The sequence below is a fragment of the Delphinus delphis genome, chromosome 2 (assembly GCF_949987515.2).
Source record: "Delphinus delphis chromosome 2, mDelDel1.2, whole genome shotgun sequence".
Lineage (NCBI taxonomy): Eukaryota > Metazoa > Chordata > Mammalia > Artiodactyla > Delphinidae > Delphinus > Delphinus delphis.
In genome coordinates, this window is record NC_082684.1 from 152,808,668 (window position 1) to 152,831,283 (window position 22,616).

Below are 22,616 nucleotides of genomic sequence, written 5' to 3' on the forward strand. Positions count from 1 at the left end.
ATCTCACCCCTCCCTGCTTTCTTCTCCCCAATGGTAACCACTAGTGTGTTCTCTATATCAGTGAGTCTATTTCTGTTTTGTTATGTACATTCGTTGTTTTTTACATTCCACATATAAGTGGTAACAGAGTATTTGTCTTTCTGACTTATTTCACTAAGCATAATACCCTCTAGGTCCATCCGTGTTGTTGCAAATGGCAACACTTCATTCTTTTTTATGGCTGAGTAGTATTCCATTGTATATATATATACCACACTTTCTTTATCCATTCATCTGCTGTTGGACACTTGGGTTGCTTCCATTTCTTGGCTATTGTAAATAATGCTGCTATGAACATTGGGGTGCATGTCTCTTTTCAAATTAGTGGTTTTGGTTTGGTTTTTATTTTTGGATATATACCCAGGAGTGGAATTGCTGGGTCATATGGTAGTTCTATTTTTAGGTTTTTGAGGAACCTCCATACTGTTCTCCATAGTGGCTGCACCAATTTACATTCCCACCAACGTGTAAGAGGGTTCTGTTTTCTCCACATCCTCACCAATATTTGTTGTTTATAGACTTTTTGATGATAGCCATTTTGAAAGGTGTGAGGTGGTATATCATTGTGGTTTTGATTTGCATTTCTCTGATGACTAATGATGTTGAGCATTTTTTTTATGTGCCTGTTGGCCATCTGTATGTCTTGTTTGGGAAAATGTCTATTCAGGTCTTCTGCCCATTTTTAATCAGATTGTTTGGGGGTGTGTGTGTGTGTGTGTGTGTGTGTGTGTGTGTGTGTGTGTGTGTGTTGAGTTGTATGAACTGTTTATGTACTTTGAGTATTAACCTCTTATTGGTCATATCATTTGCAAATATTTTCTCCCATTCAGTAGATTGTCTTTTTTGCTTTGCTTGGTTTCCTTTGCTGTACAAAAGCTTTTAATTTTAATTAGGTCCCATTTTGTTTATTTTTGCTTTCATTTCTTTTGCCTTAGATGACAGGTTTTTTTAAATGTTGCTTTGATTTATGTCAAAGAGTGTTCTGCCTATGTTTTCTTCTAGGACTTTATGGTTTCAGGTCTTACAGTTAGGTCTTTAATCCATTTTGAGTTTATTTTTGTATATGATGTGAGGAAATGTTCTAATTTCATTCTTTTACATGTAGCTGTCCAGTTTTGCCAGCACCACTTATTGAAGAGACTGTGTTTCCTCCATTGATTATTCTTGCCTCCTTTGTCATAGATTAATTGACCATATAAGTGTGGGTTTATTTCTGGGCTCTCTATTCTGTTCCATTGATCTATGTGTCTGTTTTTGTGCCAGTACCATGCTGTTTTGCTTACTGTAGCTTTGTAGTATAATCTGAATTCAGGGCCTGTGACGCCTCCAGCTCTGTTTTTCTTATCAAGGTTGTTTTGGCAATTTGGGGTCTTTTTGGTTCCATATAAATTTTAGGATGATTTGTTCTAGTTCTGTGAAAAATGTCATGGGTATTTTGATAGGGATTGCATTAAGTCTGTAGATTTCTTTGGGTAATATGGGCATTTTAACAATATTAAATTCTTCCAACCCATGAACACAGGATATCTTTCCATTTCTTTGCATCATCTTCAATTTCCTTCATTATTGTTTCACAGTTTTCAGAGTGTGGGTCTTTCACCTCCTTGGTTAAGTTTATTCCTAGGTATTTTTTTAATGCGATTGTAAATGGGATTATTTTCTTGCTTTTCTTTCTTATAGTTCATTATTAGTGTATAGAAAAGCAACAGATTTCTGTATATTAATCTTGTGTCCTACAACTTTACTGAATTCATTTACTAGTTCTAATAGGGTTTTTTTGGAGACTTTAGGGTTTTCTATATATAGTATTGTGTCATGCAGCAGGGTCTCTCTGGTCTGGCATCCCCCTACCTGTGGCTGAGAGGCTGGGTACACATAGGACCATGGGAGGTTTTCAGTGTAATTATCCGGGCTGGGCCCCTAGGACAAATGATTTCCAGTTAGTCGCCTGCACTCGGTGAGGGATCCCAGGAGATAGGCTGGCAATCCTGTTCTCATCCACGCCCCTGTGAACCCAGTCATGTACCCACGTGTCCTACCCAGCACCAGTCCAGAGTGTGGGCCGTAATTCCATATAATACAGCGGCCCTGAGCCCCAGGATTTTTTTTAACTTTTCATCACTTGTTTGCTCTCCAGCACATGTGTTTGAGGAGCTTTGTTCTTAGAGCAAGACACTGTCAAACCTCACTTATAGGAAAGTCCAGAAAGGATGGTTTTCCTATTAGGATAATTTGAGGAGGGCATGATAAAGGGACTGGTTATGAAGGGTTAGAGGGTAGGTCCCTGGAGAAAATCTACCTTTCTGTAAACTATACCTCTTGGAAAATGGCATTGCTGCTCCAAGGTGACCCCAAGGGCTTTCACCTCAAAAGCCCTGATGGACACAGGACAGCCCAGAGTCCCAAGTGGAGTCCTAGGGAGACAAGGGTGGTTTTAGGGTCTGCGAATGATGTGGACCATTCTGTGGGTCCCTAGCGATCCAGACCTCGAGCTTGAGAACCAGTGGGTTTCCCTGGCGTTATCCCCTCTCTTTCCAGCACATTCTCTGTGGAACCTTGGGATTTCCATAGGCTGCTTTGATTTAAAGCCAAATCTGAGATGACCCGGTGGGACCATCCACCTACCTCGCTCTGTGTGGCTCGGTGACCCCCATGGATTTCCCTCTGAGGCTCCTGCCCTCCCCCACATCAAGAGCTGCCGTAGGGAACACGGGTCCCGTAATTGATGGGGGTCAGCTCCCCACAGGTCATTCTCCTGGAGTCACCTTCCTCTCCAGCTAGCAGTCCACACCCAGAGAGCAGCACCACTCACCCAGGAGGGACGAGTCTGTGTGGCACTGCCCCCCGGGGCCGACATTACCCAGCGCCCCTTTGCATGTCCCTCGAGACTCCTCAAGTGCACTCGGCACTGCCAGTCGAGGGCAAGCACAGGGCCACGTTTCAGCCTTCTCCGGGCTGGCATTCGGGCTGGAGCCCAACACCCATCGCTCAGTTCAAAACCAAAAACAGTCCTGCAGGAAAACTCATCAGGCTCGGCTCCAGGCCAGCCAGTTAAAAGTGGATGCTGGTCCCTCAGAGGCTCACACAGATCATTTCTGCTAATGAAACAAATATTTTTCCAGACCAGTCTCGGTTTCCGCTACCGCCGTTGGCCCCAGTTGCTGGCACGCCATTGGACCTGTGCCCTGAGGAACAGCACAGATCAGGGACAGACAGAGCTCTGGGGGCAACAGAAAAGACGTGTCTTCAGAGCAGAGGAGTCTGAGTCCAAACAGAAAGAAGGGCGAGGGAGGAAGCACGGATGCTCCAGCCCTGAGTCACAACCAGCTTACAAATCCCAGCTCATTCACACACACACACAGACACACACACATACACACAGACACACACACACACACACAAATAAGCAGTCTAGGGCACAATAACGATTCCAAATTCCGAGGCATGAGGGTATTTTGTTTCCCCCCTGAAGGAAGCGCGAGGGCAGCTCAAGAAGTTACTTGGAGAAAGGAACTAGGAGATGAGGTTCAAGGTCTCCATGTAGCCAACATCAGTAGGGGTTCTGAACCCCTCTGGGAGTGTAATTATCACAGTCAGCCCCCACTTCCCCTCACCTGACAGCCCCTGCATCCCAGAGAAATGTCCACACACATCACGTTTCTGCACAAGGTCAGGAAGTGCAGGACCCTGAGGCCGGCCGAGAGCAAACCACTGATGGCAGGTCCAGAATCCCAGTGCCAGAGCGGTTGGTCCCTGAATGGGAAATGATTTGTCCTCTTTCTGCCCCCCCAAGACCCTGACTGGAAGCGCTCAGCTCTCCGGAGCCTCCCACTGCCATGTCCCCACAAACCCTGAGCCACCCTTTACACTTGGGACCCCTGGCTTTTCTCAGAAAAGGCGGAGCTTCTCACTGTCCCATCCCCATGAAGACCTGCCAGGCCTGGCTGCACGGAAGGAGTGATGCCCGTGAACTTTTTCCTCTCTTGAACCAGGTCTGTAAAGCAGAGCAAAGCAGAGGTGCTCCGGTTGAAGAGGGGGGTGGGAGAAGACCCCCCCCCCCTGACTCCTAGGTCTCTGGGAAGCACAGTTAGAAAATGCTGGACTAGCAGATTCCTAAGTGCCCTGCAGCCCAGGAATGTTATGATCAGAGACCCTGGATCTAAAACACCCCCCCCACCATCCCACGACCAGTCACCCATAAAACCAACACTCGCTTGACTAGTTATGCATTCCTTCTTTCCAGATCATTCCATTGTAGTGAACTGATGAACTAGCCATGCTTCAGGGTTCAGGGGGTGTTATTAGGTTAATGACCCAGTCCAGCCCCTTAAGGGAGCTGCATAGTAATGGGAATCACTTTGCTGTAAGTGAGAAATGTTAAAATATATTTTTTGCATTTTTTAAAATGTTATAAGCAACTGCCGTACCATAGAATTACAGTGCAAGAGAGGTGAAAACTCCCCCTCTCCTCTCCCTCCAAATCCAAGGCCTGGGATAAAGCGGTACTTAAGTGATGAGCATCTTGGCAGGCCTGGTGATTCATGCTAGGAGAGCTGGGTCCCTCCACCCTCCTGGGGCTCTGGCCTGTGCACGTGCTGCTGACCAGGGTTCTTGGTCCCCTTAATCAATAGAAATTGATCAGAGGCCACACAAGAAATTCAGGCAAGCCTTTATTGGGGCCCCTGCTGCAGCAGGGAGGAGCGAGAACAAACAAGTTCCCTTGCTTGCTTCCCAAGGTGGGGCGCGAACCTGTTCCTTATATGGGTGAGGGTAGGGGTGTGTCCATGGGTCCGGCTGGAGGGGGGGCTTAGGTGTTCTGCCCACCCCTTTGGTGTTGTTGGGTGCAGGGGGCACGCACAGGACCCTGCTTTTGCTCCCGACGCCCTGTTTTGCTCCCTGGCTCTTCGGGGGTGGCAGTTGGGTTTTTTTGGTCTCTTTGTATCTTGTCCAGAATTTGCCCAAATTCGCGAGCAGGCAGGCATGCAGTTATTTTTAGTCCCTTATAGCTTCTTTGTATTTTGTTGCTCGAGGAGACGAGGAGAAGTGTGTCCAGAGGCAAGCATTGCAGCACTGCAGGAAAGGGTCCCAGGCCCCAGCCTGTCTTACAGGTGCTGCCATGACAGCCTTTCCTGGAGGCTCATAAAACATAGGGTTGTATGAATTCCAGCCCTCACTCCCTAAACAAGTGCAACTCTGAGCCTGTCACTTGCTCCTACTGCCTTCCTGAGATAAAGGGTTAACCTTTATCTGACCCCGCAGGGAGAAAACCAAACCATAAAAGCATCAGTCTCATGAAGACCAGACAATCAGGGCTGAATAATCATCAGCGCTTCCAAACCACCAGGGGTCTGAGGTCTCTACAGACCTATGCTTCCAGGAGCTTTGCATTTATCAGGACTGGCAAGAAGCATCGAGTCCAGCACGACACGTTGTCTTGTGCAGACTCTACTTGAACACTTCTGGTGACGGGGAGCTCTCCACCTTGCGTTGGGAGAAGGTCTTGATAATCAGGAAGCCCTCCCTCACAGGGAGCCCAGACCCTCTTTCCAGGTTGTGCACACCCCCTGGGGCATCTACTGGGCCTCGCACGTATAGGAGCTCCCCGCACAGTACGCTGACACCTCACAAGATAAAAAATGCCCGTCTCACATCAAAGAAACTTCTCTGCATTATGAGTCACCCGGCATCTTTCAGGCTGGACATTTTCTCCCCTAATAACCAGACCTTCCCTGAGCTCAGCCAGGCCAAATGTTTCATCTCCATGCGTGTCCTGTTTGAGCACCAGGGGAAGTCGTCGTGGGTACATCTGATCTTAGAGCTGGGAGCAAACAATACATCAAAGGCAGCTCCTTTTGAAAGTAGCGACTGCCCTGTTACAATCCAGCGACAAATTCCACCTGGCATTCCAGGAGGAAATCCCAACTGACCTCTCCCTCCTCGAGATCCTCCAGAGCTTAACTTACGCCCGCACCGTCCATCAGACAGTTCATCACGTGCTCTTTCCAGGCGTCTTTTGTCCTGGAGAGAGTCTGAGTAGACAGAGCATTTCTCCTTCCCCAGCCCCACATTCTGATCACAAGCAAAGTGTGGGGCTGCAGAGAACTCACTGAGTTTTCTGGCTGAGGAGTTACACCCCAGAGACCCTCGTGGTGCCACTGCTGCACCACAGCGCTGGGGGGCGTGGCCTGGAAGAAGACTGAACTCAGCGCCTGCCTGGGGTGGGGGGTCTCCCCGCAGGACAAGGGGAGCCAGCTAGCACGTTCGGATGGCACTTGTGCATCGTGGCGTGGGAGGGTGGCACGAGCCTTCCCATGAGCTGAGCAGACGCGGCAGAAGGGACAGGCTAACCCGGAAGGAAGGCAGCTCCTGGGGTGCAGGAGCAGAGCTAAGGGAAGGAGACAGGAGCCCAGCTAGCGAGGGTGTCCCCCACATCGGGGAAAGCTGCTGTGCTAGGGACTCACCCCTGGAGAAGGCCAGCAACGGTGCCTGGCATGAAGAGACCACTCTGGACCACAGCACCACTGCCCCCTGCATCTCTCCTCTTCATCCCGACCCCGAGGAGCCCGGAACCGAGGCAGGAGGCTCCAGCCCGAACCTGGGAGGGCAGTGGCCAAGGCTGGACAGGGCTGGACCTCGCTCCTACACTTCTGGGCACACATGCCCCAACGCTGACAGGAGCCCCGGGCCCCCTCCTGGCATGGGGAAGGACACTGTGCCCTCCAGCTGCCTACTTCAGAAGCGGGGTCCTGGGCAGAAAGGAGGGGCAAGGCGATGGTCTCCATCTGGACGCAGGAAGGAGGCACCATCCTAACCATCCCTCAACGACACCACCTGTTAGGGAAGGTTTCCCCTGGGCTCCTCCCAGGGCACTTGAAACTCGCTGTGTGTGGTATTGATCTCACCTTTGATTCCCAAATGCCCTGGAATGTCTGGCACAAAGAAAGTGCTTCCAAGATATTCACTGGATTGAGTTTAACAAGGAGCCCAGTGTCTGGAGACAGCTCTGGTGTTTTCAGCATCACAGAATCAGCCAGCTGTCTGGTTCTATCACCCTTTACAAGTGACAAAGGCATCCTGCCTGAAATCACTGTCTTGGAGGCGGGAGAGACTTTGGAGGAAGGAAGTGTAGTTCCAAGTCAAGATCGTTACATACTTCAGTGTATTGGGGCCCAGATAAATCATAGTTGATACAATCTGAAATTCTCTCCCAAGCGTCCTTATATGAGCGATTCATCCTACAGCCATAACTCAGTTTTACATAGATGCACTTTTTTTGGTAAGTGCACGAACTTTTTTATGGGTCTTCCCCTCCACAGAGGATGCCTCAGCAAAGTGCTTAATAAATTGAGAGAACCATGTCAGCACATATTTTAGAGTGTAGACCCTTGGTGCAGTTTTGCACTGACCATAGCCATGGGTGAACTTTTGATCTTTGATCAAGTGGGCTTTTTTTTTTTTTTTAACTCTTCCCCAAGATCCACAATACCTGTGGGTAACCTGGACCATATAAATATTTAACCAAGTTGTTCCACGTGGGATTTTCAAGTATGAATGATGCAATCTCCCTCGTAAGAAAAATCTATGTTCCCCTGATTTGCAGTCACAACCCACCACCCCTGCAGACCCACCCCCACCCCTCGCACACTGCCTTTTTCTTACCACACACACACTGTCTGGAGAGAGAGCCAAGGGACCTCCGGGGAGGAAACTGCGAAGAAACGGAATGTCTAAATAAAGTCAAGTCTTCTCAGAGCACCTCGCGTTCATTATTCAAAGAATATTTCACACATACTCTCTCGCTCTGCACAAAGCACACCTTCCCCGGTGGCTCGGAAAACTCACAGGCAGCCAGGCGTAATCAGTAGACATGCACATCCATAAATATCTGGTCCTTCAAGCCAGCCTCTAATGTAACTGCAGCATTGGGAGGAAAATGCAAAGAATATTTAAACTTTAAACAATGTGACATCACCAAAACTAACGGGCAAGGGCCAGTCGGGTTCTCATCTAAAATGAAATGTAGTGTTGTTTGCAGAATCTTTACTCAAGTCCCTTCAGATTCATCCCCGAAATAGATTTGAGTCTTTGCCTCTCGCTCTTGGCTTTGTCTCCAGACAGCTTGCACTGATGGCAAAAGGGGGCGTGGGTGCAGGGGGACGAGTCTTGACCATAAGGCTGGGGGTAATGGACTGATCCCATCCAAAGATGCTTTGGAAACAAGTTGGAAATGATCTTCTTAAGGATTTGGACACCTTAAGAGAAGCACATTCTATTCTATTTAAAACAGTCTTGCGAGGCAAGCAATCCATCCGCGGCTGGTTGTTGAGATTAGCAGGAACATGACCACCCAAGAGTGGCTCTCAAAGAGCCGGTGATACGGTTTCCGGAGGTGAAGAGCTGAGTTTATTGGTCCGAGGCTGGGGAGAGGTCAAGGTCCAGCCCTGCCATGTACTAGAGTTTGTGCCTTGCTGGACAAGTTATTCAAGGTCCGGTTCCTCATCTGTAAAATGGGGGTGAGCTTTGTTGGGGAGGTTAAGTGCAGAGGTACCCAGGGGCCTGGCACGTACCAGTTCCCTATAAAGGTAGGTTATTACCGTCACCCATAAATAATGCTCCGAGGTACCAGGTGACATAGCAAGTAAGTGGCACCGTCATTAAATTCATGGACGCTCAGTGGTGGAGAGATCGGGGCGACACAGAGAGGGAGGAAGGTGTCCACAGAGAAAACGTTGAGCCGTGACTACGATTTCAGAGATCTGGTCGCTAAACATCCCAACCATGACCCTCGCTCCTCCTTAGGCTTGGTTTATCCTACTCTTGGCCAGACGGGATGGCTATCTTGTAAAGGGTGGGATTTGGGACCGTCTGCTTCTGTTCTGCTGGCCTCTCCTCCCACCCTGGACACCACATCCCAGTGAGTGACTCGAGATGGAAGGGGGGCGGTCCTCAGGCTGCGCCCAGAGCGGGGCTGCAGAATGTCTTCCGTGGCCTTACTGTGAGATGACCACCAGCTTCCTTTCCCGCCCGTGAGGAGGACCCAGAAGGTTGGGCGGGCAGAGTGGGGAGATCCTTCCACACCTGCAGTTAGAATCCATTTGACCCATGCATTCCCACCCTGTGACCAGCCTGGGAAAGGACCCAAGTGGACCCTGCATGTCGTATGAATCCCAGATGAAGGGCTGGCTGAGGGTCGTGGTGCACGGCCCTTTGGGGAGGGTCTGGGAGAGTCTGCGTTGGGTTCATTCCCTTCTTTGTGCAACCTGCTTGTTGAGCATCTGCTGACAGGTCGTCCAGTTCTGTTAGGAGATGATGGGAAAGGTGAGTCAGAGCACATGGGGGCTCGAACAGGTGCCCAGGACGCTGGACATTACTCGGTGGACAATGTCCCTTCTGGCTTCTTACCACCGTCAGCATCCCATCAGTGATAATAGTAATGCAAATAACAACAGCAATACCTAGCATTGCCTGCAAGCTTAGCGTGAGGAGTTGTTTGAAGATTTTGCATGAATTAATCCTTCAGTCTTCAGTACACTCTATGGGGAGAGAGTTCCATTTTACAGATGAGGAAACCGAGGTGCAGGAAGGTTAATGACGCTTCCCAGAGGCAAAAGCTCCGAGTGGCAGAGCGAGGCTCCCGACTCTGCCTCTCCTGACAGTCCCCTCCCAAGTTCACATCACCTCCAAGGCCCCCTCCTTGCTCCCGATCGCGACCACCACCCCGTGCTCTCGTCCTAACCCTCCACCCAGGTTTATCTCTACACCCGGCCCGTCTTCCCCATAGCCGCTCTCAGGGCTGGAAAGCAGTCTGACGGCCCCACCCCTTTCACAAAAGGTGGAACATCTCTTAGAGGCATCTTGTATGCTCTTTAACTATTCATCTGCTCCCATCAGCGGCAGCGCCTGCCACCTCCTTGGTCCCCCAAAGTAAACTCAGAGGCCCAGGGCTGTGTTCACTTCACACTGTGTTGCCTGGCCATAGAGAGCGGGGCTCAGCACAGGCCCTGATGAGTCCTGGTATAGAGCCCGTGCCAGTGCAGTGAGCCAGCCCCAAAATGGTTCCTCTTTCTCAGGGATGTGGACATTTTCTTCTTTGAAGTCCTCGAGTGACAGCAGCCAGATTCCTCTGCTCTTCCTGTACCTCTGTCCCCAGAGTCGTGTCCTCACACTTCCTCCCCACCTGGTATGTCTCCATAAAGGAATGAGGAGGCCCTGAAGCGACAGCCCCCCAGCAGCAGAAAGGCCTGTCATCGCCACCTTCGTGACCCCAGCCACTGAGGCTTCATGACCCCACAGACCAAGGCTGACCCCGGGGAAGAGAGGACATGGACATTTCAATGAACACAACTGAAATCTCAATGAAATGAACACCAAAGGCAATAGCCCAGAGTTCCCCAAAGGGAAGGGACTTTGAAGTCGGGGAGATCTGTGTTTTTACTACGTATTCTTTTTGTGCCGTTTGTGTCATACATAAAGCGTGTATAATTCCTGCTGTATTCGTCCAAGGAAGTACCAGCTGCTGTAACAAGCAACGGCAAGCCTTGGTGACTAACTTCTGTCTCAGGCAAAGCAGAGTGATCGTGTGGTTCTCCAGGTGGCTCTGCTCTGCCCTGCGGCACATGCTCCTCCACCAGACCTGCTGCCTTAACCAGCTGACTGGGGGAGAGGGGAAGCTAGAGAGGAGGGGGCCTGGGTCCAGCCTGGAAGAGGCGTACATCGCTTCAGCCACGTCCCCCATCTGGAAGTAGGGGGAGGAGGGGCAGGAAACATGGAAAACGAAATGATTTGGAGAACGCCTGCACTGTCTGCTTCTGTCTCGTCTACCTGACAGAACTGTGTTTATCAGAACAACACAAAGAGGCGATGAACAGTGTCCTGGCCCGTGGTAGATGCCAAAATAATACATTTCCTTCTTTCTTTGCCTTTGGTGGTTGGTTGGGGCTGGACGGTTTCTAGAATGATGTCTGTGTGTAGATGAGCCCTAGGTCTTTTTTCGTTTTCTAAGGAGCTGCTAATGAGGCTTTTTGCTGCACTAGCCACTCATCAGAGGCCCAGGGGTGTCCGGGGGCGGGGGTTCACCCTGATTTTCCGGAACATTTGGAAAGCTGTGCGCTGCGGACCACGATGACGTGTGCTCCCACACCTCCATCCACCCCGTCAGCCACAGACACACGTCTGTCCTGCTCCGGAAGGAGACGGAGGCTCAGTTGACTGGATTCCGAATTTCCTCAGTGCAGATTAAAGAGGCTCGAGGAGTCTGTCTGTGCGGACGGGGCCAGGGAATGAGCTGTCTCTGGCTGAGAAAGTGTGACTCAGGGTAGAGTCAGCTGTTCCCTGCTGACTCTGGGAGGCTGGTGGGATGAGACACAGGGGAGGCGAGAGGCCCAGGCTCAGACTCTTCCCTCACCTCCCCTTTAATCCCTTCCTGCCCTCACCTGAGGCTTGTTGATGTAGTAGGGGAGGGGATGGAGGGGGCTGTTGGCCAAGGACCCGGTGTCTTGATGGCAGAGACAAGGTGCTGGTGAGGATGGGTGGCCTACAGGGCTTCAGACCACCTCCAGGGAGCAAACGGAGCTCAGTATCGGCAGACAGTCGGCTGCACAGAAAAGGAAGAGAAGCAACTCAACACAGCTTGTGGGGGAGCCCATCCCCACCGTGGCCCATGGTTCGTTGTCTCTGAGAGTCTTCCTGCCAGGCTGAGGGAGCTTTCTGTGAGATTCACAGGTTACCGGCTTCCGGGAGGAGCCCCAGTACTTTCTCATCTTGGTTTGGGACATCCCGTTGCTATTGGTTGCAGCAGCATCCAACAGCAGCTGTCAGGTGTCCCTTCCATAACCGTGTGATAGGCCCTCCTCTAGGCCTTCAGACGCTCCCCCAGCCTTCCTTTCCCACTGTCTCCCAGATCCGCTCGCTCCCTCCTTTTAAGACTCATATTTCATCTTAAGCCAGATTTCTCTTTTCTCCATAATCGTGATGACTGGCCATCACCATGACAACCCTCCCGCCCCACCAGCCTCCTCTTAGGAATGGGCCCACAGGCAGGGGCTTGTCCTCGTCCTGTGTCAGTCAAAGTGAGTCACAGCTCAGCTTCCACCAGGATCAGCGCTGAGTGCACCTCCCATTTGTTTCCTCGTAGCTAGGATGACTCCAGCACTGGTGAGCTCTGGGTAGGGTAAGAAAATCCTTCCCTGGGAGCAGGAAATAGGTTATCTTCCTTTGGCGTTGGCTCATCCAGTGATAAAATGGGGCTGCTCTGGGTCCCTGCACAGCACAATTCCCACAATGCAAGATCATAAAGCATCTTAAAATATATACTTTTAAAACAAATACATATTTTAAATATATATTTAAATATAAAGATATATATTTTAAATATATATTTAAATATAAATATATACACATATACATACACACTATATATATAACAATAACTGTTTTGAAGACTTTTCTCACACACATGATCAGAAACTACTCTGACAGGTGATTTGGCTCAAAAATTAAGCTAGCCGTAAATGCACAAAAGACGGGCATGAATGGAAGTCATCTCACAAACCTTGCTGTATCTTGTGGGAAGCAAACATACTGCACACATTTGACTTCTCAAGATATTATGAAGATATTTGTGGGGCAAAAATACTCAGGTGTAGATTTAAATAAATTTTGTTAAAGTAACCATCTATAAATGTTTGCCCAGTGCGAAGGGGGAATACTCCCTTGCTCAAAACTTGTATTCCTTAAGGAATCATTTTAAGAGAATCAGCTAATTAAATAATACCAGTATTTTTCATTGTGGTTGAAGGGAATAACTCTCCTTTTCCGATACCTGTGTGCATTTTGTTTGTTTTGTGAAAGGAATGATATCACATGTATTTTATTAATTTATGGCCATGTTACTGAACCTAAATAGAAAAGCCACACCTGGATGTGGGTGTAGTAGGTGCGGTCTCTCTGACAGGTGAGGTCATTCCTAATATCACTCACCAGGTAAGAGGAGGTAGGTGGCTCAGATCGAAAATGATAGGAGGATCAGAGATCATTAAACCTTGATCCAGTGCTGATTTCACAAGTGTATCCACGTGTAAAACTTCATCAACCTGTGCAGCTGTGTACACGGAACTGTATCACCTCACATCCCGTAGAAAAGTAGAATAAGTGATCAGAGGGCGTGCCGAAGGCGAACTTCAGAGAGCATCTCAGTTCTCTTGGCTTTGACCATAGAGGCGTCAAAATACCCCCCAAACTGAAGAGAGAGGCCGGAAGGGAGGAGAATGGGGCCCAGGCAACACACCTGTAAAGTGTTGCAACCTGTGAGGGCTGGGAGATGCCTATCTAAGGAAGCAGTACGATATGCTAGTTTCTCTTCTCTCGGACTTTGTTAGCTAATTTGTTTTATGTGTCTTGGATTCTCTCCATTTATTTCCTTTATTTCTCACTTAGTATTAGACAAAGTACGGTTACTTACTGTTATTCACAGTAGTGATGTTCGTTAAAATAGCCACGAACACTGAATTAGCAGACACTAAACCATCGCTCCTGGACAGGGAGGAGAGACAGAATTAGGCTCCTGCAGCTGCTGGTTAACACGCAACCTTGTTTTGTGCGTTTCTGTGTAAAGACACCTTACTTAGTGGGTATTGTTAGGGCAGAAAGGCGGCGACAGTGCGGGCAGGTATCTTTCTCCCTCCTTCCTCCTCCCTCCTTTCTTCCTGGCATTCTCTCTCCCTCTCTCCCTTTTGTTTTTCTTTCTCACTCTTCCTCTTTCCGTTTATTTGTTTCTTTGGCTGCGCCGGGTCTTAGTTGCAGCATGCAGGATCTTTAGTTACGGCATGCGAGCTCTTGTTGCGGCATGTGGGATCGAGTTCCCTGACCAGGAATCGAACCCGGGATTGCATTCCCTGCATTGGGAGGAAGGAGTCTTAGCCACTGGACCACCAGGGAAGTCCCTTCCTCTTTCCTTTTTAATTACGTCTTTCCTGATTAAAGTAATTGTATCAGACACCTGGGCACATCTCACTCTGGGTAACAAGGACTTGACCTTCCGTTCTAGAAGCAGAGAGGCCCTCTGGGAGGCTACTAATGATCGACAGTGGAGATTGCAATAGGTGGTCATATTCATGACATATTTGGAAGGGAGAGCTGGCCGAATGTGCTGGAGGACTGAACGTAGGGAGAGGAAGAGCAAGGGATCAGGGTCTCTGAGTTTTCTGACCAGAACAACTGAAAGTTGGAGCTGTCAGTTACTGGGATGGGGAACACCGGTGTGAGGGAGGGTCAGGACTGCAGGGGGTGCCCAGGAGCTTGGCTTTTGATGTTAACTTTGACCTTCCTCATGGGTCTTTGGGTTCAGGTGGGATCCCAAGTAAGAACCAAATGTATTTGCTCCGCCTCTGTCTGCTCAGGCAGGCCCTCAGCCTGTGAGAAATGCCACCCACCCACCCCTCCACTGCTGAGAATTTCCAAAGGTCCACAGGGAAATGCCGAGACGAAGTCACAAAAGAGTGGGGCATGGCCACCAAATCCTGAAAGCCCTCAGGTGCCCAAGTGAGCACGTTTCCTATGCAGATGAGGGGGGAACACATACACGCCTCTCTCCTGCTGTAGTAAGATTATGGGAGGGGGTGATGACATCACCAGGATGGCAACTTTGCTCGCCATCATGAGATACTGTCCTGAAATGTCTGTCTTTCTTCTGTTTCCCCTGAGTCCCTTTGCACAAGATTCTCCACCGAGTCAGAGTTGCCCACTTTGCCTCAAAGCGTGTTCAAGTTTCATACAAGAAAGCAAAAAGGAAGAAGGGCCCCGGACCCATTTCTCACTTCCTGATAAGCCACCAGTGCCCATCCCGGAATCTTCAGCTAGGAGAGCCGGAACTTCGGATTCCAAGAGGAGGCTTGCCTCCAGAAGAGGCTCTTTGATGATCGGAGGGGGTGGCACACGAGGAAGTGGGTAGAGCTCACCCCTCACGACAGGCTGGGGAGACTCTAGAGGAAAGCCGGGGCCACTCACCTCCCGGGAGGACTGGATGACAGTCATGGTCTGAAGGATGGGGAGCGGGGTGGGCACATCCGAGGGACCTGAGATAAGGCATCGGATCTGGAGAATCACATCGGTTTCCGCCAGGCGACGGTCAGAGGCCAGGAAGCCTCATCAGGGCACCAGGCTGATGCCCACATGTCCCAGTCTGTTCATGCTGGTGAGCCTGCTTGATCCCCACCGAGAGGGACACTCATTGTCCCTGTGCCGCATGCTGCACCGCCCCGTGGGTTTCCCCCAGAAGGGACACAGCCGCTGCCTCGCTTTCCCAGGGACCCATCAAAAGTCCTGCCTGTGTCCCTTTCTGAACAGCTCAGAATGCCTTTCAGCTCGGAAACAGAAGGTCAAGTGTTTGTTACCCAGAGTGAGAAGATGTGCCCAGGTGGTGTCTGATACAATTCCTTTAATCAGAAAGGAAGTGATTAAAAAGGAAAGAGGAAAAGTGAGAAAGAAAGAAGAAAGAAAGAGAGATGAAGAGAGAACGCCAGGAAGAAAGGAGGGAGAAGAAGGAGGGAGAGAGAGATACCTGCCTGCACTGTTCCCGCCTTTCTCTCCTCTCTTTCCCTTTTCTCTGGCTGAGTCAGATCAACACCTGCCAGCTAGCAGCTTAGAGCTCGGCTTGCCCAGGAAGGACACCCACTGCGGAAGTTTCGGGGCCTGAGCAGGAGAGAACGTGGCCCCCACCTGCCTGGGTGAGTCGCTCCAGGCTCCTAGAAGCAGGGTGATGAGCGAGACTTCGCTGGTGGCGCAGTGGTTAAGAATCCGCCTGCCAGTGCAGGGGACACGGATTCAAGCCCTGGTCCGGGAAGATCCCACGTACCGCAGAGCAGCTAAGCCCGTGCACCACAGCTACGGAACCTGTGCTCTAGAGCCCGTGAGCCGCAACTACTGAAGCCCGCACACCTCGAGCCCGTGCTCCGCAACAAGAGAAGCCACCGCAATGAGACACCTGTGCACCACAATGAAGAGTAGCCCCCGCTCGCCGCAACTAGAGAAAGCCCGCGAGCAGCAAAGACCCAACGCAGCCAAAAATAAATACATAATTAATTTAAAAAAAAAAAAAACAGGGTGTTGAGGACGATTCACAGCTGTGTAGCCCCTCATTTCATTTTGCTACTGAGTGTGAGGTAAGCAAGGAAGGCCTTTGACTCTGCCTTCTGCCGAGAAATGAAAACCCCAAGAGGGGAGGTGATTTGCTCAAGGTCCCACAGCTGGCAACTGTCCTCAAGTCCCAGCATGTGACCCCCAGAGCAGCTGTGCTTTTCTCTGCGGAGCCCTGTCGTCCAGAGATGTGCTTTGTAGCCTGACCACTGGCACGGACGGTGCCCACCTCCTTGTAAATTCTACACTCAGTTGGCAACAATCTGGTGGTAATAAGAGCTAACAGTTATCATATACCAGGTCTTTCTCTAAGCATTTTGTATTCAATCCACAGAACAATCCTACTGACAGGTGAGGAAACTGAGGCACAGAAAGTGAACAACCATCTTGTGTACCTAAACGTGGACCCCAGAGTCAGGTGTGACAGTGGGACTCCAAGTCTGTGACAATTACATTGTCAGGGGCCCCTTTAGAAAGGGCCCATTTAAGGTGCCTTAAAATGGAATCTTCAAAGAATCTCAACCAATCTGAACCGACTTCAAGTAGTGCTTGAGCACAGACACCCCATCCTGAGCTCCACACCCTAACAATAGCCCTGATTCCTATCCAGTCCCACCTGGGGTCTCACCTGCCCAGGTGTGATGTTGAGCTTTGCCTTGCAGATGTCTGTGCACACAGTGGGTATTCAATCAATGTTGGGTTGTTGTTGATCAGTTGGTTGGTTGAATGAAATAACAACTATTGTAATCTCAGAAGCCCACCTTCCCAAAGTCCCTTCTCCAGCAGCCTTAAGACCTGACATTTCCAACGTGAAGATCACCAGTTCAAAAGCTTGATGGCAACATAAGTATTTTAATGGGATCACAAATAATTTTGCCAGGAAAGATAGAACCTGTTAAGCTAATGGTTACCCAGCACTCATTTCTCCAGTCCATCTTCCCTTTCCTCTATGGCACCCATTACCAAGCACAGGCACCTGGTGGGTGTGCTTTGATGGAAAAGAGGGAAGAAGTCAGAAAAGGTCTGGAGCAGAGCCTCCGAATTAGCTCTAGAAAAACTGTTGTGAGGCCATCTGCCCCTCAAATGAGCTTGCTTATTCATCTTTAAAGGATGGTTATCTGCTGTAAAGGGACATCCACTCTTTAATGTGTTACCACGATCACAAATCTTCCCAAAAGACGGGAAGTCCTCAGTGTGAGCTGGGCTTCTGGAGGGGAAATGAGCATCTGCAAGCCCCCTCCCCTTTAGTCCAGGGTTAGATCGGTTCCGTGTGTCTGTGGAATTATTTGCCGTGATCACTAGGGGACAACCCTGTTCTGCAACCCCTCCTCTCCATGTGAACAGGGGAGCAGAGCCTGGACATTCTTGCCTCTGTCTGACCTGGGGAGGGGGCGTGGGGCATCGCAGTTCTACCAGTGGTCTGGACAGTAGGGCTGAGGCTCAGCAAGTGAAGGGCTTGCACGGAGCCCGTCACTCTGTGGATAAAGTTCTATTGACCAATAAGGACGCGGCTCACACCTCACGCGTTTATGCAAATGCGTGTTTGTGCTTGTGGGTGGGGTGCATGCCAGGTGGGAACGTGCACCCTCCCACGTGGACACTGCCAGGCCCAGGTCCCTCCAGTACAATGGCCCAGGGCCTTGTCGTGAGGGCCCTGTGCTCCTGAGTCACGGCCTCTGTTCTCAGGACCCCGGGGGACGTGGATCGTGTAGCTGCCACTCCTCAGGTGGCAGGGCTGGAGGGGAGAATTCTTGCAGCAGGAGTTGTTCAACAAGTATCTAGTAAGCACCTAATGTGTGCCATGCACGGGGGTTAGAACCCTCTTTAGGTGGACGGGGACAAGGTCAGGGAGCCAAAGTTATTGACACAAGATTTTTTTTTTTATAAATTTGATATCTATTCACACAACATATGGAATGCTCACTGTGTCTGGGATTTTGAAAGCAGAGGAAGAGGAAATCTAGCCGTGACCATGATTGGGGCCAAGTTTCCACCAGCCCTGTGGGATCCAGGAGCAAAGGAGAAGGGCCGCTCCTGCCTGCACACCCGTGGAGGTGGGCACACCTGCTCATACCTCTTCCACACCCGGGGCCCAGGAGTGGGGTTCGGAAACTCTGCAGTTGGAGGAACGCAGCCTGGACAGTAGATTCTGGGTGGCGGACAGGGACAGGGGAGTGACCACAGAGCTGAAAGCAGTCCCATCTGTGTGTCCTCTTTCTCCTGCCTTGGGCCTTGGGCCTCGGGCCATGGACTTGGTAAGGACAGAGCTTGCGGTGGCCTCCCTGGTTGCAGGACTCACACCTGCTGAGTTGCTGCCCGGTGGCCTTGGCCTTGAGCTGGCGGGAGCTCCGAGTGTGTGCGGCGCCTCCAGGGCTCCCAGGCTCAAGGGGCCTTGTTAGCCCTCTCCCCGCCCTGTCATGGCCACCTTTGCACTTTGCAGGCCTCTGAACCGATAATCACACCTCCCTGGGTGAGCTGGGCCTCAGAAGGACCAGGATCCCAAAGCCACAAGCTCTTTGCAGCCCTGACACTGAAGAGGGTGGCTCTGGGCCTCCCTGCAGGGTTGGTTCCTTCTCCTCAGGGCACTCACAGGTTCCCCGGGCCTCCTCCTTGGTACATGCTCTCGGAGCCCTTATTCACGTGGCTTTCACACCCACAAACCCCGGACCTGGTCACCTTGACCACACCGCCTGCATTACAGCATGAGAAACCCAAAATTCAGGGAGATTAAACACATCGCCGAGGGCAAGCGGATGACTGACGTCTGAGTCATTCTGAGGCCTTGCAAACATGGTTTCAACAAGGACAGAGCCTGAGGCCAGGCGCCCCCCAACAGAAATGAGGCGCAGGGAGAGAGAAACCCTGCGCCGGGCAAGTGGCTAGGTTAAAAGCCAAAGCATAAACTGAGATGCACAACACTGCCCTGGGCCCCTCCCTCCTGAGGAACACACTCCATCTGAGACTGTTCCACACGTGATGGGTACTTTACAGAGGCCAGCCAGGGAGGGAAAGGGCTTGGAGGCCGGTGGACTACGTTGGTATATGTTTAAGTCAGCGTGGTTGGGTCTTCCGTTGGAAAGATGGGAAATTAATGAGTGTTCATTCGACCTGTCAGGACCTGTGCTAAGGGTTTTCTGTGCAGAAAATGCTCATAAGAGCCCTGGGAGATGGGTGTGGTTGAGGACCAGGGGCTCCTGGTGACTGGCTTTGGGTGGTACATCCGGGCCGTTCCATTGCTCCCAGCGGCACATCCAGCCTCCGCCAGGCCTCAGAGGCCCCCAACACCGTGCCCATCTCTTCCAGAACAACATCCCGCCTGCAGACTTACTGCAATGCCCAACCTGCCCCACTCAGCCCAGGCGGCTCCTCCTCCCAGAGCCGAGGCCAGCCTGCAGGAGGCTGGGGACAAAACGCAGCTGCTCCTTCTGGAGCAGGCCGCACACAGCGTTCCTGGGCCTGACAAATGTACTGGGACTTCATGATCTGACACTAACGTGCAAAACTCCTGGCTGCCCACGCCTGCTGCAGAGGAGGGGGCAGCGGGCAGGAGGCTGGGCCCGCCCGCTTGAGCGGATGCCCGGTTGAGGCCGCCAGGGAAGGCTGCTCTGGAGCAGTCCCAGCTCAGCATAAAGGACCGCGGGGACTTTGGAGAAGACTGGGGTGCTCAGAGGTTGTCGGGGGTGCCGTCCAGCCGGGCGAGAGTCAGAAACAAGCTGGAGTCCAGGATTCTGACCTTTGTAATGATAAGAGTGCCCAGCACTTAGAATGTTCCAGGGAACTAAGAACGACCAGGGGCTGGCGGGCCCAGCTGTTCACTCACCCACTCCCCTCAGTGGCCCTGTGAGGCCAGGCCTGCTGCCGTCCGCGTCACACACGAGGAAACGGAGGCAAAGGACGGGAGGCTGGCCCCAGGTCACACGGGCCTGGTTAGGCTCTTGCTGTCACATCCCCTGTGCCTCCCACTAGGAGGGCCGCCTGGTTAATGACTGACATGGTCTCAGGTCCAAAGTGTGCGGGCAGCGTGCCCAGCCACGAGCTCACCAGCACCTGCTGTTCTGTGGATGGTCGTAAACGTCCTGTGACCATAAAAACAATGCTTTGTAGACTCTCAAGGCACGTCCAGACACACAGCCAACAAGGTGTATGCTCAGACACTTCCTCCTGTTGCCAGGCGTCCCTCCACACCCCCCTGGCGGCAGGAGGCCGGCCCGCCATCAAGACAGACACCACGGGCATCCCCTTCCCACGCCTGCCTTCTGCACGACACCTGCCACCGCGGCCTCACTGGGATGACCCTGACTCTTGAAAAGCCTTCTCTGACCCTCCATTTCCACTTCTGCGTGATTCCTCTGATCAGGATATTTTGAGAAAGACAAAGTTAACCCAAAGAACTATTACAAAATCAAGGAATTAGAAACGAGCCTGCAGGGTGGTGGGAATGAAGCAGAGAGCACCTGAAGAAGTGAGCCCTGGTTTAAACCTGTGCTCAGGCGAAGGGGCTCCATAAGTACCTGGACCTACAGCATTTTCCTCTTCCAGAAGGTAAAAGAGCTGGGGCTGGACACGCATGAAGGCTGCCTCCCGAGATACGGCTGCTCGGGATGGGCCGGAGGGGCCCAGGGAGCGAAGGAAGGGCCACGTCTCTCAAGGTCTTCAAAGGGCAAAGCCCCTCTGATTCCCCAGGGAGGACACTATCGAGGGGTCCTCACGGGGGTGATCCCACCGATCGCTGGTTCCAACGTTGGTGGGACTGGCCCTTCGGAGGTCGAGGTGCTAAGGCTACAGGGTGAACCTGCCCAGGTGGCCACCATCCATCCCTCCCCAGGCCTTGTTTTCATCTGAATTTAAATTTATGTCTTACTGTTTCAGTCTTTCGATGCTCATGTTCTCATACCTGGGAAAGGAGGGAAAAAGGAGTCCCAACAGAGGAAGAGAGAAGGGGAGGATGGGACTGAAGACGGGCGGGTGGGAGGGAGGATGTGTACAAAAGGAAGGGCTCCGCAGGGCCAGGTGGACCCCTGATGTGGCAGATACTCAGGAACACCTGTCGGTGGGATGCATCAGGGTGCTCGCTGCGGGGGGGCGCTGGCCATCCTTAGCAGGCAGAGGGACCCTCGGTTGACATTTGGGACACTTGCTCCTAAACAGTGGACCTGGGCCCGACCCTTGGCCCTCCCCTCCACTCCTTGACCCCTGGAGGCCAGGCCAGAGCCTCTGCTCTTTTCTGCACCCCTGGTTGCTTTGGCAACGGCTGCCGCTGGCCCCTGGCCTTCCAAAGCCCCGGCTGTAATGTGAATCTCAGGCAGGCTTGTTCGCTCCCCTGGCTTTGAAGACAATACGGGAGGGAATGCAGTAGCTCTGGTTTCAGAACCTGTCCCCGAGGACACCCCCCAAGTGCAGGAACAGGATCTGGGAGGAAAGGTAAAGAGAGGGCCACAAAGCAGTGCAGCTGGGGGAGAAGACCCCGGGGTGGGGTGGCGGGGTGAGGACCTTTCTGAGAACACCCTTTGGATCAGTGAGCAGGAGGGTCCACAGGCGCCGGTCTGTAGTTGATGAAGTAACGGCAGCTGAAGAAAGTGTCTTGTCCCTAGCCTGTTCCTTTGCTGTTTCATCAGAGACCAGAATGAAATCATGCTGTTCAGATCCACAGAGAATACCAAGCTACAAGGCAGAGCTAATGGGCTTCAGAGGACTGAACTGGTAAAGGAGACTTCATTACCTTAGAATCATGGGCCCAAACCAATCATTTTAAGCAATACCTTATGGGGGAAGTTTGACTGCCCAGAAATCGTCTGGAGGGTTCTAGTCACTCACAAACCCCGTGTGAGCAGGTAGGAACAAGACATCTTGGAAAGCAGATGTGACCAGAACCCACCTGTGTGCTGGCCCATCGCCTGCTCCCCTCCACTGTCTAGAAGCTGGGAATCCCTCAGGGAAGGTGTGTGGATCTTGGACGTTAAGGTGACCGATGTCGTTTGAATGCAGGTTCCAGTATTGCATTTAGAATGTAAGTGATTGTGTAACCCAGGAGCTGTTTAATGGTGTGGTTAAACTCACTGGGTTTGGACCTTAACTCTAGTATTTATAAGCTGTGTGTCCTTGAAAAAGTTATTCATCTCTCTGTGTGTCAGTTGCCTCATCTATACGATGGAGATAACGTTCCTAGGATTTCATCGTGCTTTGAGCCCGTCACTCCGGATAAAGCACTAGTAAATGTTTCTAAGTCGTTGCTACTGGCGTTAGTGACTCAGCTGCGTGCTTTTAAAAGGTTGATGAGTTGCTTTTGCCTGGAGGGCCCTAGACTCGGAACGGCTGGCCAGCCTCAATGTGTTTGGACAACTCAACTTCCGAACTCCTGGTCGCCCTGATACCATTACAATAATCATATATCCAGGTTCAAGGTCCACTGGAAGTCAAATCTTCTGCCGTCTTGGGCCTAATGGGGT